This window comes from Mobula birostris, chromosome 20 (genome assembly GCF_030028105.1).
Source record: "Mobula birostris isolate sMobBir1 chromosome 20, sMobBir1.hap1, whole genome shotgun sequence".
In the NCBI taxonomy this organism is placed as follows: Eukaryota; Metazoa; Chordata; class Chondrichthyes; order Myliobatiformes; family Myliobatidae; genus Mobula; species Mobula birostris.
This window is the reverse complement of record NC_092389.1, coordinates 64,025,893-64,041,460: the sequence shown is the minus strand read 5'-3', so window position 1 is coordinate 64,041,460 and position 15,568 is coordinate 64,025,893. Positions and strand designations below refer to the sequence as shown.

Here is a 15,568-nt window from a genome sequence, read left to right as displayed (position 1 = left end):
CCGAGGTGACCGGATATTTCACCGCGCTGATCACCTGATAACATCTGACAGGCGCAATCCCCACGGTGACAGTTTGTGATTACATTAATGAATTAATATTTAGACCATATGTGGGAGTTAGTTTGTCCCGACAAATTGTATACAGTATGCTGCCACTGTAAATTGCCTTGAGGTTCGTCACAGCTCCAAATCAGCACACAGCCCCACATGCACGTTAGGTTATCCCAGAGCAAGAATCATTTCACGGAATAACTGTCTCCGTATTTTTGTAAAAAAAAGCAAAAACAGAGATTAATGATCATATTGCATTTATTATGGAAGTCTGTATAAAGGCAAAAACTTTGAGATTTGATACACCGCTAAACCCAACCGGCTTTCCCAATTAAGTGTTCACCCCCGAGTCCGTCAACACACCTACTCTGAACATATGTACAAATTTGTGTGCACCCACAAGTCCGTGCTCACCGACAAACCCACATTCAACCTTCAAGTCAGTGTGCACCCCAAAGCAACCGATGCCCCTGTTACGAGTTCTCGCTTCATTAACTCCGAGCGTCACTTTAAGAGGCTGGACTGAGTGACGTCATGAAAGGCGGGGCTGATTTCTGAGTGACAGCCAAAGAGAGAGAGAGAATATTTATGAACCGTGTTTGTGCTCGAAAAGCCGGTGAATCAGCGAGTGAGTCTGTGACTCGGTGACTTTCCGGGGAAAGCGGACATGGGTCTCCCCCATGGACTACTATCATCGGAAAGCATCGGGCCACGAGCTTGGGACAGGCACGTTGCAAAGTACGGACAACTTTGATAGTTCTCCCTGCCCGGAGAATTATTGAAAGATCGACACAGTGCCTGTGGCTAAAGTAACTGTCACTTTAATTGATCCTTTCGTGGATTTTGGAAGAATTAGTGGCATCACATTTTTTTCGTCTTCCCTTGTACAGTAGTCAATGGGTGTTGTGACGACCACTCGAGTCAAAGAATACATCTGTGTGAATTCGTGGGATTTTGACTTCGGACGGCGGTGCTGTCACTCAGTTTACTCAGTCTCACAATCCTCTCGTAACTACGTCTCAATATTATTAACACTGGATTCTTAGGACTGATTTTTGGGGAAAAGACTTTCCAGACATGTGCCTAAGCTTAACTGTTGGGAGCTACATACACATTTATACACACACATTTTTTTCCCTTTTTTTGACTAATGTTTTGTATATTAAGTAGTTACGAATAAAAATAGTCGTTTTACTAATGAAACCTGCTTCCGGTCGGGATCTATTATTGCTGGTCCTTTGTTAGATCGGAACAAACGTGGGGTGTTCTGTTTGGATCGTAACACCCCAAAATCCCAGTGCACTCACACATTCGCTGGCATACCCCCAAATCCGAACACATCCGTAAAGCCGCGTGCACCCCAAATCTGTAACCACCCCCAGATTCACCGACAAATCGGGAAACATGCGCACATCCCCAAATCGGTGCGTACTCCAAATCCATGCTTACACCTACACATGGGACTACCGCAGAGCAGGAATCATTTCAGACACTTCACAAAACTGCTGCCTCCTCTTGAAAAGTGGCAAGAACAAAGTTTAAATTCGAAACACGCATCAACATGCATATTCCCCCATTCTAGTTGACATCTCCTTAAGTCTTCGCACCTCCCCAAACTGATCCTCACTCCCGTGTCAGTTGGTGCCCCAAAATCCATCGACACCTCCATATTCGCTGACAAACCCCTAAGTCTTTGCAAATCCCTGTGTACCCCACATTCGCTGACAAATCGCTATGTCTCCACAAATCCCTGTGTACCCCATATTCGCCAAAACATTTCTAAATCAGCACAATCCTCAAATCTGTGTGCACCCCCAAATCTGTGCTCACACCGAACCTGGCAACAGGCATAAATATACCAACGTACCCCGATCTGTGCGCACACCAAACCCGCTGACTCCTTCACACGCAGATTAGATTATCTCAGAGCAGGAATCATTTCAACCAGTTCTCAAAATATCTGCCTCCAACTTAAAAAAAAAGCAAGAACAGAGGTCGAAGTTCAGGTTGCATTTATTATTAAACTGTGTATCAATGAAACAACCTCGAGATTCAAAACGCCTTAAAATCCACCGGGATTCCCATATCTGCAAATCTGTGTGCACTCCCCAATCTGTGCACATCCGCAAACCCTAACTCAGTGTTCATCCCCAAATCAGTGTGCATCGCCAAATCCATGCGCACCCCAAACCTGCCGACACCCCGAAATCCACCGAAATCCCGTTAACATCTCCACATGCAGATTAGATTATCACAGAGCAAGAATCATTTCAAACACCCCACCTCAAATCAAATAGCAAGAACAAAGTTCACATTTTGAAGTGCATTTGTTCGTAAAGTCTCTATAAATGAAACAGCCTTGAGATTGATTACACCCCGAAATCCACGGACACCCCAAATCGGTGTGCACCCCCAAATCCGCCGAGACACCCAAATCTCCGCGCAGACCTACATACGCCCAAATCTCTGTGCACCCTCAAACGCCAACACTCCAAAATCCGTGTGTACCCCATATTCACCAACATAGCCTGAAACCTTCGCACATCCGCAAATCAATGTGCAGCCCCATTTCCATGTGCACCCCCAAACCCGCTGACATCCCCACAAGCACATTCGATTATCCCAGAGCAAGAATCATTTCAAACAGTTCACAAAATAGGTGCCTCCATCTTAAAACGTTCAAAATGCAAACTGCATTCAGTTTTAAAGTGTTTCTGTATGTCTGCATCTCTGTGTGTTTATATGCGTCTTCGTCTGTGTCTGTCCGACTTTTTGTGTGTCTGTGTGTTTGTGTCAGAGATCAGCTCGCAGACGGCGCTCGGTATTTGTCGTGACGGCGTAGCTACTGAGAACACACGGCTATCCTGTCTACTCCACACTCCCCACCCTCGCCTATTCTGTAGCACAGAAAAGGGGAACGAACTGGCCTCTCCCGGAAAACACAAGCAGTTATTTTCTGAGAGAACATCGGATCTTTCCAAACAGTGAAGAATTTTCCAACATCTAAATTTCACTGTGCGTGTCAACTTGTCATCACAGTGCGGGGTGAGGGTGGGGGATGTGGGGACGGGTGGGTGCCGGGGAAAGCGAGCTACAGAAAAGAGGGGAATGGGGAGAAGGCGATCGGCAGGTGAAGCGTTCGGCAGAACGGGAGAAAGAGACAGTAAGGGAGAGAAGAAGGGCACTGAGTGGGTAGGGAAGGGAGGAGTGTGTGGAGGAAAGAGTGGGGCAGCGGGGAAGAGAACGGACAAAGAGAGGAGGACAAAGAGAAAGAGATTGAGGCTATGTATATATTTAGTCTCTCTCTTTCCTTCTCTCCTCTCTCCTCCACAGTCCCCTCCCTCGCCTATTCTGCAACACATAAAAACGGAACAAACTAGCCTCTGCCGGAAACCACAAGCCTGGCCTGCTGCGTTCACCAGCAACTTTTATGTGTGTTGCAGTAAAGGAGGAACTGCTGAGGAGGCGGCAGGCAGGCAAAGCGTTTTTTAGAAAGGGAGAAAGAGACAATCAGGGAAAGGAGAAGGGGAGGGAGTGGATAGTGAGTGGATATGGTCGGGGAGAATGTGTGGAGGAAAGAGTGTGGCAGTGAGGAAGGGAACGTCTGAAGAGAGGAGAGAGAGGAAGAGAGGAGAGAGAGTGAGGAAGAGGGGAATATATGTGAGGGGAGAGGAGGAAGAAAACGGATGAGGGAGTTGGAGACAACAGGTGGGGAGAAAGAGACGGTGATGGAACGGGGAAGAGGAGATGGCGAGAGTGGGAAGGGGTGAAAATCGGGGCAGGTGAGCGGGCAGAGTTTGAGACAAAGCGGAGGAATGAGCAATTTTTTTGGGAAACGGGGTAAAGGACAATGGGAATATGGAGGGAGTGTGTGTGTGTTTGTGTCTGTGTGAGTGTGTGTGTGTGTGTCTGAGTGTGTGAGTGCGTGTGTGTGTGTGTGTGTGTGTGTGTGTGTGTGTGTGCATGTGTGTGTATGTGTGTGTGTCTACCTGTGTGTGTGTGTGTGTGTGTGTGTGTGTGTGTGTGTCTACCTGTGTGTGTGTGTGTGTGTATGTGTGTGTGTCTACCTGTGTGCATGTGGGTGTCTGTGTCTGCTCTTCAGCAACTCTAAACTCCCTGGCCCTGATCGTCTCCCTTTCACCATGGATGTCCAGTAGCTGTTCACTTCTATCCCCAGCAGGAAAGCCTTAAAACACATCGCATTCTTCCCGACAACTGACCCAACCAATTCCCATTCACCAACACTTTATTGGAGTCAGAGATCACCATAACCAAGAAACAAACCCCTTTGCCCATGGAGTCGGTACCGAATTGTTATTCTGCCGAGTCCCATAAGCGCAGCTGGACCATGGTCCTCAATACCCTCCCGTCCATGTACCGATCCAAACTTCTCTGCAATGAAATCCATAATTTCCACTGACAGCTCTTCCCACATCCTCACCACTCTCTGAGTGAAGAGATTCCCACTCAGGTTCCTCTTAAATATTTCACCTTTCACCCTTAAACTGCGACCTCTAGCTCTCATCTCACCCAACCTCAGAGGAAAAATCCTGCCTGCATTTACCCTGTCAACAACACTGATAATTTTGTCTGCATCTGCGAAATCTCCCTTCATTTTCCAACACTAAAGGGAATGAAGTCCTTACCTTTTTCTAAAGCTCCAGTCCTCAAGTCCCAGCAAACCGATTGTCAATTTTCTCTGCACTCTTTCAACTTTGTTGATAATCTTCCTTCAGGTGTCACGTACCCCATGACAGGTTAAAGAACCAGTAGAAATGGAAAACACTTTGGAGTCCAGTATTGCTTTTAACTAATAATATTTATTAGTAACTACAAAATACAGTAATATAAATGTAGATAAATCAAACAGGTTAACAATGATTATATATAGGTAAGTGTGGAAAATCTATATGAAAACCAAGCTTCTTCAAGTCTACGGGTAAATACATAGTCTTATGATGATGAGTAAAGTTCAGTTCGGTTCGTAGTGTTGAGTTGAGTAGTGATGGAGAGAGAGAGAGGGAGAGATTTGAGTCTTCAGATGAGCTGACGCCATCGATCTTCTCGTTGTCCTCCGAAATCCTTTAAAAAGACACCGACTGTGACCACAACAAAGGGGACCGTCTTGCTGTGGTGGAATCATTAACACAGGCAAGGGTGGACACATGGATAACTCCCCACTGGTCACTCCCTTTTCACACTGCAAGAGCCACTGATCGATCCTCCAAAAACCCACTTTTTCTGTGGGCACAACAAATCTCATTCAGTGTCCAAAATCATGTGCCTGAGGTCTACCATCTGACCTCCTATTTTCTCACTGTACTGAGTACCAACTGTCCCTCGAATAACTCCTCCTTCCTTTCACTGTGTAAGAATGAACTAGCAAGCCATGTCCTTCGAGAAAGTAGAAACAACCTCCAGAGAAACCATAACCTCAATTGTCCATGAAATAACGCTGTCCTCTGTCACCATAACGACCTACGAGCTGCTCGGTGCTCTCTCTCTCTCCAATTCAGCAGAAATCCAAAAGTCATTCTCACTTCTTCCTCGTGCCTTAAAGTGACAGTCCAAAAGTTAGTCTTCGTCTCTCTCTCTCTTTCTTTCTCTCTCTCTTTTCAAAAGCACAGTTCATAGAGGTAATTTAGGACCCCGTCACACAGGCATGTAACAAATACTACACACAATACTCCAGATTAGGCCTCACCAACGTCTTATACAACTTCAACAGAACATCCCATCTCCTGTAGTCAATACTTAGATTTATCAAGTCCAATGTGACAAAAGCTCTCATTTCGACGCTATCTATCTGCGACGCCACTTTCAAGTAATTATGAATCTGTGTTCCCAGATCCCTCTGGTCTACCGCTTCCTCAGGACCCGACTGCTCACCTTGTCTTCACACACTCCCAAATCAGTGCGGACACCCAATCTAATCCTTTGAATATGAAATAACGTTTGATGAGTTCCCAGCAGTAAATCTGGCCTGCTGCAAGAACGACCTGCTTTGAGACTCTCAAAAACCCAAAGGGAATCTGAACAAATTACATCTTCACATGGACAAATTTGCTGCACCCACTGTAAGCACGAAATGATGGCAACAGATTCTGTTGTAAATGCCGATAAATGGTTGGAATGGCATCTCTTTATTGTTACCTGCAAGTCATGTGTGACACAGCAACACCAACATTCCCAGTTAAATATTATTTTGATCCTTCTGTGGTTAAGGTATCCCAATAATTTCCTTAATATATGCTGAACCAACAAATTCCCAGGCATAACGGAATCGTTAGACTTCATTAAATCATGTATCATGTAATCAACTAAAGCACTGAAATAAACAGGGTGAGATTACCAAGAAAGCGACTGTGGGACATTTTGCATAACCCAATGAACCCATATTTCAAGCGTGATAAGAACCCAGTCACCCAAAACCAAAAACGGTCTTCTTGTGAAGTTCCCAACAGTCTTCCAACACGCCTTCAACAGGATGATCATTTCCTCCCCCTTAAATTAATCCAGTATGTTAACATTTAATTCAACCGCCACAATTTCAACCAGTAAAGCCGAAACTGGGGACGACCTGACTGCACCACAACACAATCTTAAAGCCTGTGCTTGTATCACACCAAAAAAACATAATAAAGTTGAAGGTGAAGCTGATCTATAAACCACAGCTATAATCAAGTACAGATCCAATTAAACAAACAAAAATGGTCAAAAACTCCCCTCCTCTATGGACCGTGCCTTCCAAATTTGGAAGACTAATGGTATATCACGGATTTTGGACTTAGTTTTAGATGGCTCCCTTATGTCTGTTGAACAGTTATCTAATAAATACAATTTATCAAGATCACATTTTTTTAAAAGATATTTGCAAGTTAGAAATTTCCTAGATACCATACTTTCTTCCTTTCCGGTGTTATCCCTTACAAATATTTTAGACACTATCATTAACCTCAACTCCTGTCAGAAAGGTGTAACGGCAACCATTTATAATGCTATCATGAAACTTAGGAAAGCTCCATTCGATAAGATTAGGACTGACTGGGAAAAGGAATTGGGCCTTACTATCCCGGCTGATGACTGGGCTCATATTTTACAACTTGTTAATACTTCCTCTATCTCTCCCAAACACTCCTTAATTCAATTTGAAGTTGTCCATAGAGCACACATGTCTGCAGATAAATTAACTTGTTTTTACTCTCATATTAACCCTCTTTGTGATGGATGTCACGGGAAGATAGCTCCCTTGACCCACATGTTTTGGTCTTGTCCGACTCTGGAAATGCTTTGGAAAGACATTTTTAATATTATCTCAAAGGTTTTGAATCGTGATATTTCTCCCCATCCTATTACAGCTATCTTTAGGTTACCTAAAACTTCTAGTAATTTACCCCCCTCAGCGCGTAGAATGATTGCATTTCTTACTTTAATGGCAAAAAGATTTATTCTACAACATTGGAAGGAGATTAATGCCCCAACTACATTTTTTTCAGTTCTCCCAAACGATACTGTGTCTAAATTTGGAAAAATTCAGAAGTAATCTTTATGATACTGTGAGGGGATCCAGGAGTGCCCCTATTAACTGTTTGGAGAGAGACATTTATCATTGATGGTTTGTTTGGAAAGGAGAGAGAGACAGAGTTATTTACCACCGATATGTTGCTTTTGAAAAGAGAGAGAGAGAGACGAAGATCAACGGTTGGACTGTCACTTTAAGGCATTGGAAGTAACTTTGGATTTTTACTGAGTTTGGAGTTGGAGACAGCACCGAGCAGCTGGTAAGTTGCTATGGTGACTGAAGGCGGTGTTATTTCATGGACACTCGATGTTGTGATTTTCAGCAGGTTGTTGATATTTCTTCAAGGACTTGTTGCTGCTTGTGCAGTTCTTCACAGACAAAGGAAGGAGGGACTCTTTGAATGACAGGTGATGTTCAGCTGGTGGGATAAATGGGAGGTCAGATGATACAGACCTCAGACACATGATCTGGACACTGAATGAGCATGGTTGTGCCCACAGAGAAAGTGGGTTTTGGAGGATTGATCCAAATTGCTATTCCACCGTGTAAAGAAGGGGTTGATTGGTGGGGAGTTGTCTATGTGTCCACCCTCACCTGGGTGATAGCTCCGCCACAGGAAAACCGTGCCCCTGGTCACAGTCGGTTACTTGTAAAGGATTTCGGAGGACAACGAGAAGATCGACGGCATCAGCTCACCTGAAGACTCAACTCTCTCTCTCTCTCCATCACTACTCAACTAAATACCACGAACTGAACTGAACTTTACTCAACATCGTAAGACTGCATCTTTTTACCCTTAGACTTAAAGAAGCTTGGTTTTTATACATACATATTCCACACTTACTTTTATATATAATCATTGCTATATATTAATAAGACAATTAATATTGTGATTAATTGTGTGCGATTTATTTACATTGATATGACTGTATTGCATAGTTACTAATAAATATTGTTAGTTTATAGCAATACGAGACTCCAACGTGGTTTCTATTTCTGCTGGTTCTTTATCCCCGTCACGGGGTCCGTGACATAATTGGGGTCTGCGTCCGCGATATGAACAAATTGATCGGGAGGCTGGTTTGATTTGATTGGGGAGAATCCCTTTTGATTTGCTTGTGTGGAAACACAGCAGAAATGGATGTTAGCGACTTTTTGAAATCACCAGACCTGGTGACTTTGAAGTTAACTGAAGAGCATGAGTTGCGGGACATTGCTAAAGAATTGAGAATTGAGGTAAAGAAGGGTGAGACTAAGGTAGAAATTCAAAGAAAAATAGTTGAATATTATATAGATAAGGGAACATTTGATGAGGAGGCATTTGAGTTGTTCGTGGAAGGTGAATGTACTGAGGATGAGCTTCAGCTTCTGTTGGAAATAGTAAACAGGGAGCATGAACTGAAATTAAAACAGCTCGAGAGAGAGGTCAGAGAGGCAGAGAGACGAAGGGTCCATGAGGCTAAAGAGGCAGAAAGACAGAGACAGCTCGAGAGGGAGAAATGGCAATGTGAAGATCACGTGGCAGAAAGGCAGAGACTGTTTAAAAGGGAGAGGTTGCAGCAAAGAGGTTTAGTGTCGGACCCTGATGATTTTTACAGCTCGGAAGGGCTTGTTTTGTGTGATGAATTTAAAAGTTGTGTTCCTGATGAGGTAAGGGCATACCCAGTGGCAGAGGATGCCCCACCCTGAGGGGGTTTGATAAGAAAGCAGACGAAGAAGTTTTAACCCACGAGGTTGAGTTAACTCCAGAAGGGAGTTTGCCAGAGAATAGCTGGGAGGTTCCTTGAATTTGAAACTGGGACAAGTGATGACAGCCCAGAAGAGGCAGTTGTTCCGATTGAATGTGTTCAGGTTGTTGAAGTACCTGTGGATTCACAGGGTTCTGAACCTTGTGTTGAAACTCAATTAAGGTCTGAGGTGTCTGACTTGGTTGGAAAGGAATGCAGTTTTTGTGTGTCAGATGGACTTGGTTCAGTGGATAAGGGGTTAACCTTGGTACCAGTGGAATGTGAGAATTCTCAGTCATTTGTAGTAGACCATGTTTTAAAAGCTGGACGTAATGGGAAAAGTGCTGTTCCTGGACTTTTGGATAAAGTGATGGAAAGGGTTGGATTGGTTGCGCGACCTTTGACCCTGCTTGCAGGACAAACACCTGCTGAGACAGGATGTGCTGCTCTGTTGCACTTTGCTTGGACATTTGGAAGTCAGCACCTGCAAGGTCATGCTGTTATTCAGATTGATAGTATGGAGAGGAAGAAGAATTGTTGTGGTTTTGGAGTGGAAGTTGTTATGGATACAAGTCGAAGTATAGATCATAATCAGATGGGCAGTTTATTTGGTCTCTTTCATAATATATACATGATTCTGATCAGCCTGATGATGGTACTGAGTTTAATGAACAATGGAGGCATGTTGACAGCTCTCCAAGATAAGAGTATTTCAGCAATTCAGCTGATGAGCAAAGTTGCTATTGAGACTCCCAACAAAGCAAAAATTAATGGTAAGATAGACGATTGGAACAGTTTTAAAAACCTACTGTCACGTACCCCGTGACGGGGATAAAGAAACCAGCAAAAAATAGAAAACACTTTGGAGTCTTGTATTGCTATAAACTACTAATATTTATTAGTAACTACGCAATACAGTAATATCAATGTAAATAAATCACACAGGTTAGCAATGAATATATATATGAGTATGTAAATCAGTAAGTGTGGAAATATATATACGAAGACCAAGCTTCTTTAAGTCTAGGGGTAAAAAAATACAGTCTTACAATGTTGAGTAAAGTTCAGTTCAGTTTGTGGTAATTAGTTGAATAGCGATGTGGGGGGAGAGGGGGGGAGAGGGGGAGAGGGGGGAGAGGGGGGAGAGGGGGGGAGAGGGGGGAGGGGGGAGGGGGGAGGGGGGAGGGGGAAGGGGGGAGGGGGAAGGGGGGAGGGGGGGAGGGGGGAGGGGGAGATGAGTCTTCAGGTGAGCTGATGCCGTTGATATTCTCGTCGTCCTTCAAAATCCTTTACAAGTCACCGACTGTGACTGTAACAAGGGGGGACCGGTCTTCTGTGGTGGAGCTATCACCCAGGCGAGGGTGGACACACAGACACCTCCCCACCAGTCAACCCCTTCTCCTATGTTGGAATAGCAATTTGGATCAATGCACCTGATTGATCCTCCAAAACCCACTTTTCCTGCGGCCCGACAATGCTCATTCAGTGTCCAGATCATGTGTCTGAGGTCTGTATCATCTGACCTCCCATTTATTTCACCAGGCTGAGCATCACCTGTCATTCAAAGAGTCCCTCCTTCCATTGTCTGTGAAGAAATGCACAAGCAGGCAACAAGTCCTCGAAAGTAACATCAATAATATCCTGTTGGCCACAATAGCAACCTTCGAGCTGCTCGGTGCTGTCTCCAACTCCAAACTCAGTAAAAATCCAAAGTTACTTTCAATGCCTTAAAATGACAGTCCAACCGTTAATCTTCGTCTCTCTCTCCCTTTTCAAAACAACGTATCGGTGGTAAATAACTGTCTCTCTCTCTCCTATCCAAACAAACCATCAATGATGAATGTCTCTCTCTGTCTCTCTTCAATCAGTTAATAGGGGCACTCCTGGATCCCCTCACACTCCAGAGAGCAAGTAAAAAATCATTAGAAGGGAAAAGATGAAATCTGAAACCAACTAGCAAATGATAACACAGTGGATAGTAAGAGTTGTCTCATGTATGTTAAAAAGAGAAATGACAGTGGACATAGGACCGCTAGAAAATGAGGCAGGAGAAATAATAACAGGGGACAGGGAGATGGCTGATGAACTAAATGAATATTTTGTGTCAGTTTTCACTGTGGAAGACACTAGCAGTGTGCCTGATGTTGTAATGTGTGAAGGAAGAGAAGTGGGTGCAGTTGCTGTTTCAAGAGAAAGGTGCTCAAAAAGCTGAAAGACCTAAAGGTACGTAAGTCCCCCGGACCAGAGGAACTGCACCCTAGGGTTCTGAAAGAGGTAGCAACAGAGATTGTTGTGGAATTAGAGATGATCTTTCAAAAATCAACCGACTCTGGCATGGTGCCAGAGGACTGGAAAATTGCAAATGTTACTCCACTCTTTAAGAAAGGAGGAAGGCAGCAGAAAGGAAATTATAGACCAGTTAGCCTGGCGTCAGTGGTTGGGAAGATGTTAGAGTCAATTGTTAAGGATGAGCTGATGGAGTACTTGGTGACACAGGACAAGATGGTACAAAGTCAGAATGGTTTCCTTTCAGGAAAATCTTAGCTGATGAATTTGTTGGAATTCTTTGAGGAGATTACAAGTAGGATAGATAAAAGGGATGCAGTGGACATTGTGTATTTGGACTTTCAGAAGGCTTTTGACAAGGTGCCACACATGAGACTGTTTACCAAGTTAAGAGCCTATGGTATTACAGGAAAGTTACTAATATGGTTGGAACATTGGCTGATTGGTAGGAGGCAGCAAGTGGGAATAAAAAGATCAGTTTCTGGTTGGCTGCCAGTGACTAGTGGTGCTCCGCAGGGGGTCGGTTTTGAGACCACTTCTTTTTATTCTGTATATTAATGAATTAGATGATGGAATAGATGGCTTTGTTTCCAAGTTTGCAGATGACACGAAGATTGGTGGAGGGGCTGGTAATGTTGAGGAATCAGGTAGGATGCAGAAGGACCTAGACAGATTGGGAGAATGGGCAAGAACGTGACATATTAAATACAATGTTGTAAAATACCTGGTCAGGCACTTTGGTGGTAGAAATAAACGAGTGGAATATTTTCTAAATGGGGAGAAAATCCAGGAATCTGAGCTGCAGATGGACTTGGGAGTCCGTGTGCAGAACACCCTGAAGGTTAACTTGCAGGTTGAGTTGGTTCGGTGATGAGGAAGGCAAATGCCATGTTAGCATTCATTTCAAGAGGTTTAGAATACTAGAGCAGGGACGCGATGCTGAGGCTTTATAAGGCACTGGTGAGGCCTCACCTTGAGTATTGTGAACAGTTTTGGCCCCCTCATCTGAGAAAAGATGTGCTGGCATTGGAGAGGGTCCAGAGGAGGTTCACAAGGATGATTACAGGAATGAAAGGGTTATCATATGAGGAACGTTTGATGGTTCTGGGTCTATACTTGCAGGAATTCAGAAGGATGATGCGGGGATCTCATTGAAACCTTTAGAATGTTGAAAGGCCAAGACAGAGTAGATATAGAAAGGATGTTTCCCATGCTGTGAGAGTCCAGGACAAGAGGGCACAGCCTCAGAATAGAGGGGCGCCCTTTGAAAACAGAGATGCAAAGAAATTTCTTTCGGCAAAGGGTGGTGAACTTGTGGAATTTGTTGCCACATGAAGCTGTGAAGGCCAGGTCGTTGGGTGTATTTAATGCAGTGATTGACAGCTTCTTGTTTAGACATAACAGCAAAGGTTACAGAGAGAAGGCCAGGGTCTGGGATTGAGGAGGAGATTTAAAAAAAAGGATCAGCCATGATTGAATGGTGGAGCACTGGATGGGCCAGATGGCCCAATTCTGCTCTTATGTCTTATGGTTCTTATACTGTACCTGGACTTTCAGAAAGCCTTTGAGAAAGTCCCACAGAGGAGATTAGTGGCCAAAATTAGGGCACATGGTATCGGGGCAGAGTACTGAAATGGATTGAATATTGGCTGGCTGACAGAAAACGAAGAGTAGCGATTAACGGGTCCCTTTCGGAATGGCAGTCGGTGACCAGTGGGGTACTGCAGGGTTCAGTGCTGGGACCTCAGCTGTTTACAATATATATTAATGATTTAGATAGAGAATTAAAAGTAACATTAGCAAATTTGCCGATGACACAAAGCTGGAAGGCAGTGTGAAATGTGAGGAGGAGGTTATGAGAATGCAAGGTGACTTGGACAGGCTGGGTGAGTGGGCAGATGCAGTTTAATGTAGATAAATGTGAGGTTATCCACTCTGGTGGTAAGAACGGGAGAGCAGATTATTATCTAAATGGAGTCAAGTTATGAAAAGGGAAAGCACAACGAATCCTAGGTGCTCTTGTACATCAGTCACTGAAAGCAAGCATGCAAGTACAGCAGGCAGTGAAGAAAGCTAATGGCATGCTGGCTTTCATAAGGGGAATTGAGTATAAGAGCAAAGAGGTCCTTCTGCAGCTGTACAGGGCCCTGGTCAGACCACACCTGGAGTACTGTGTGCAGTTTTGGTCTCCAGATTTGAGGAAGGACATTCTTGCTATTGAGGGAATGCAGCGTGGGTTCACAAGGTTAATTCCCGGGACTGTCATATGTCGAAAGATTGGAGCGACTGGGCCTGTATACTCTGGAATTTAGAAGGCTGAGAGGGGATCTTATAGAAACATATAAGATTATTAAGGGATTGGACATGCTGGAGGCAGGATGCATGTTCCCTCTGATGGGTGAGTCCAGAACCAGAGGCCACAGTTTAAGAATTAGGGGTAGGCCATTTAGAACGGAGTTGAGGAAAAACTTTTTCACCCAGAGAGTGGTGGATATATGGAATGCTCTGCCCCAGAAGGCTGTGGAGGCCAAGTCTCTGGATGCTTTCAAAAAAGAGATGGATAGAGCTCTTAAAGATAGTGGAATCAAAGGTGATGGGGATAAGGCAGGAACTGGATACTGATAGTGGATGATCAGCCATGATCACAGTGAATGGCGGTGCTGGCTCGAAGGGCTGAATGGCCTACTCCTGCACCTTGTCTATTGTCTATTAGTCTAATGGACTATTTTCTAAATGGAGAGAAAATTCAAAAACTGAGATGCAAAGGGATTTGGGAGTCCCTGTGCAGGATTCCCTGAAGGTTAATTTGCAGGAGTCTGTGGTGAGGAAGGCATATGTGTTGTCACCATTCATTTGAAGAGGACGAGACTATAAATGCAAAGATGTAACGTTGAGTCTTTATAAAGCACTGGTGAGGCCTCACTTGGAGTACTGAGGGCAGTTTTGTGTCCCTTATCTTGGAAGGGGTGAGCTGAAACTGGAAAGGGTTCAAATGCGGTTCATGAAAATGATTCCAGGATTAAATGGCTTGTTATATGAAAATCGTTCGCTGGCTCTGGGCCTGAATTCACTGGAATTCAGAAGACTGAAGGGTACCCTAATTGAAACCTATTGAATCCTGAAGGACCGTGATGGAGTAAATGTGGAGAAGATGTTTCCTCTGGTGGGCGGGTCTAAGACCAGAGGACATAGCCTCAAAATAGAGGGGTGTCCTTTTGGAACGGAGATGAGGAGGAATTTCTGTAGCAGAGAGAACTGAGTCTGTGGAAATCTTTGCCCCAGGCAGCTTGGGAGGCCAAGTCATTATGCATATTGAAGACAGAAGTTGATTGGTCAGGGCGTAACGGGATACGGGGTGGGGGGTGCAGCAGGAGATACTGTAGCTGCAGACAGGAAAAATGGATCAGCCATGATGAAATGGTTAAACAGACATGATAGGGAAAATGGTCTCATGGTCTAATACAAGAATACAAAGCTCCTCTGAAGGTATGTGGGGTCCTGTTGAGGGCCAACACTGTGCACAGGTCTGGTCTCCTTCCCGGAGACAGTCTATGGGATAAAGGGAATGAAGAATTTTCCAGATTGATTTCAGGGTTGTGGTTGTGTCCTCAGAGAGATTACATTGACTGGGCCTGTCTCAAAACTAGAGAAATAAGAGGTGGTCTGACTGAGACAGACACAGTTTCACAGGGTTTTGACAGGGTGCGGAGTAATTTCCTCACCCAGATTGTGGCGAATATTTGGAATTTTCTTCACAAGTTTTCTGAATTCAAAAGCCAAATTTATGGGCTCTGCGATGCTGGGAACGTTGCAGGAAAGTGGCGCTGAGATCAAAGATCGGGTGTATTCTGAGGAAAGGGTAGGACAGGCGCAACGGGCCGAATGACCATGCCTGCTCCTGTTTCTTATTTTCTAAAGCACGAGTTTACCTTTGTGCCTTGTTCTCCCTTGGATTTCAGCCATTCGGATTGCACAGGGGAGC

General features: G+C 44.4%; 1 protein-coding gene across 1 annotated transcript in view; it reads right to left on the bottom strand.

Annotated features, from left to right (window-relative positions):
- Positions 1-15,568, bottom strand: part of LOC140185043 (uncharacterized) — a 423,878-nt gene that overhangs the window by 345,473 nt on the left and 62,837 nt on the right. The gene's annotated exons all lie outside the window — the stretch shown is intronic.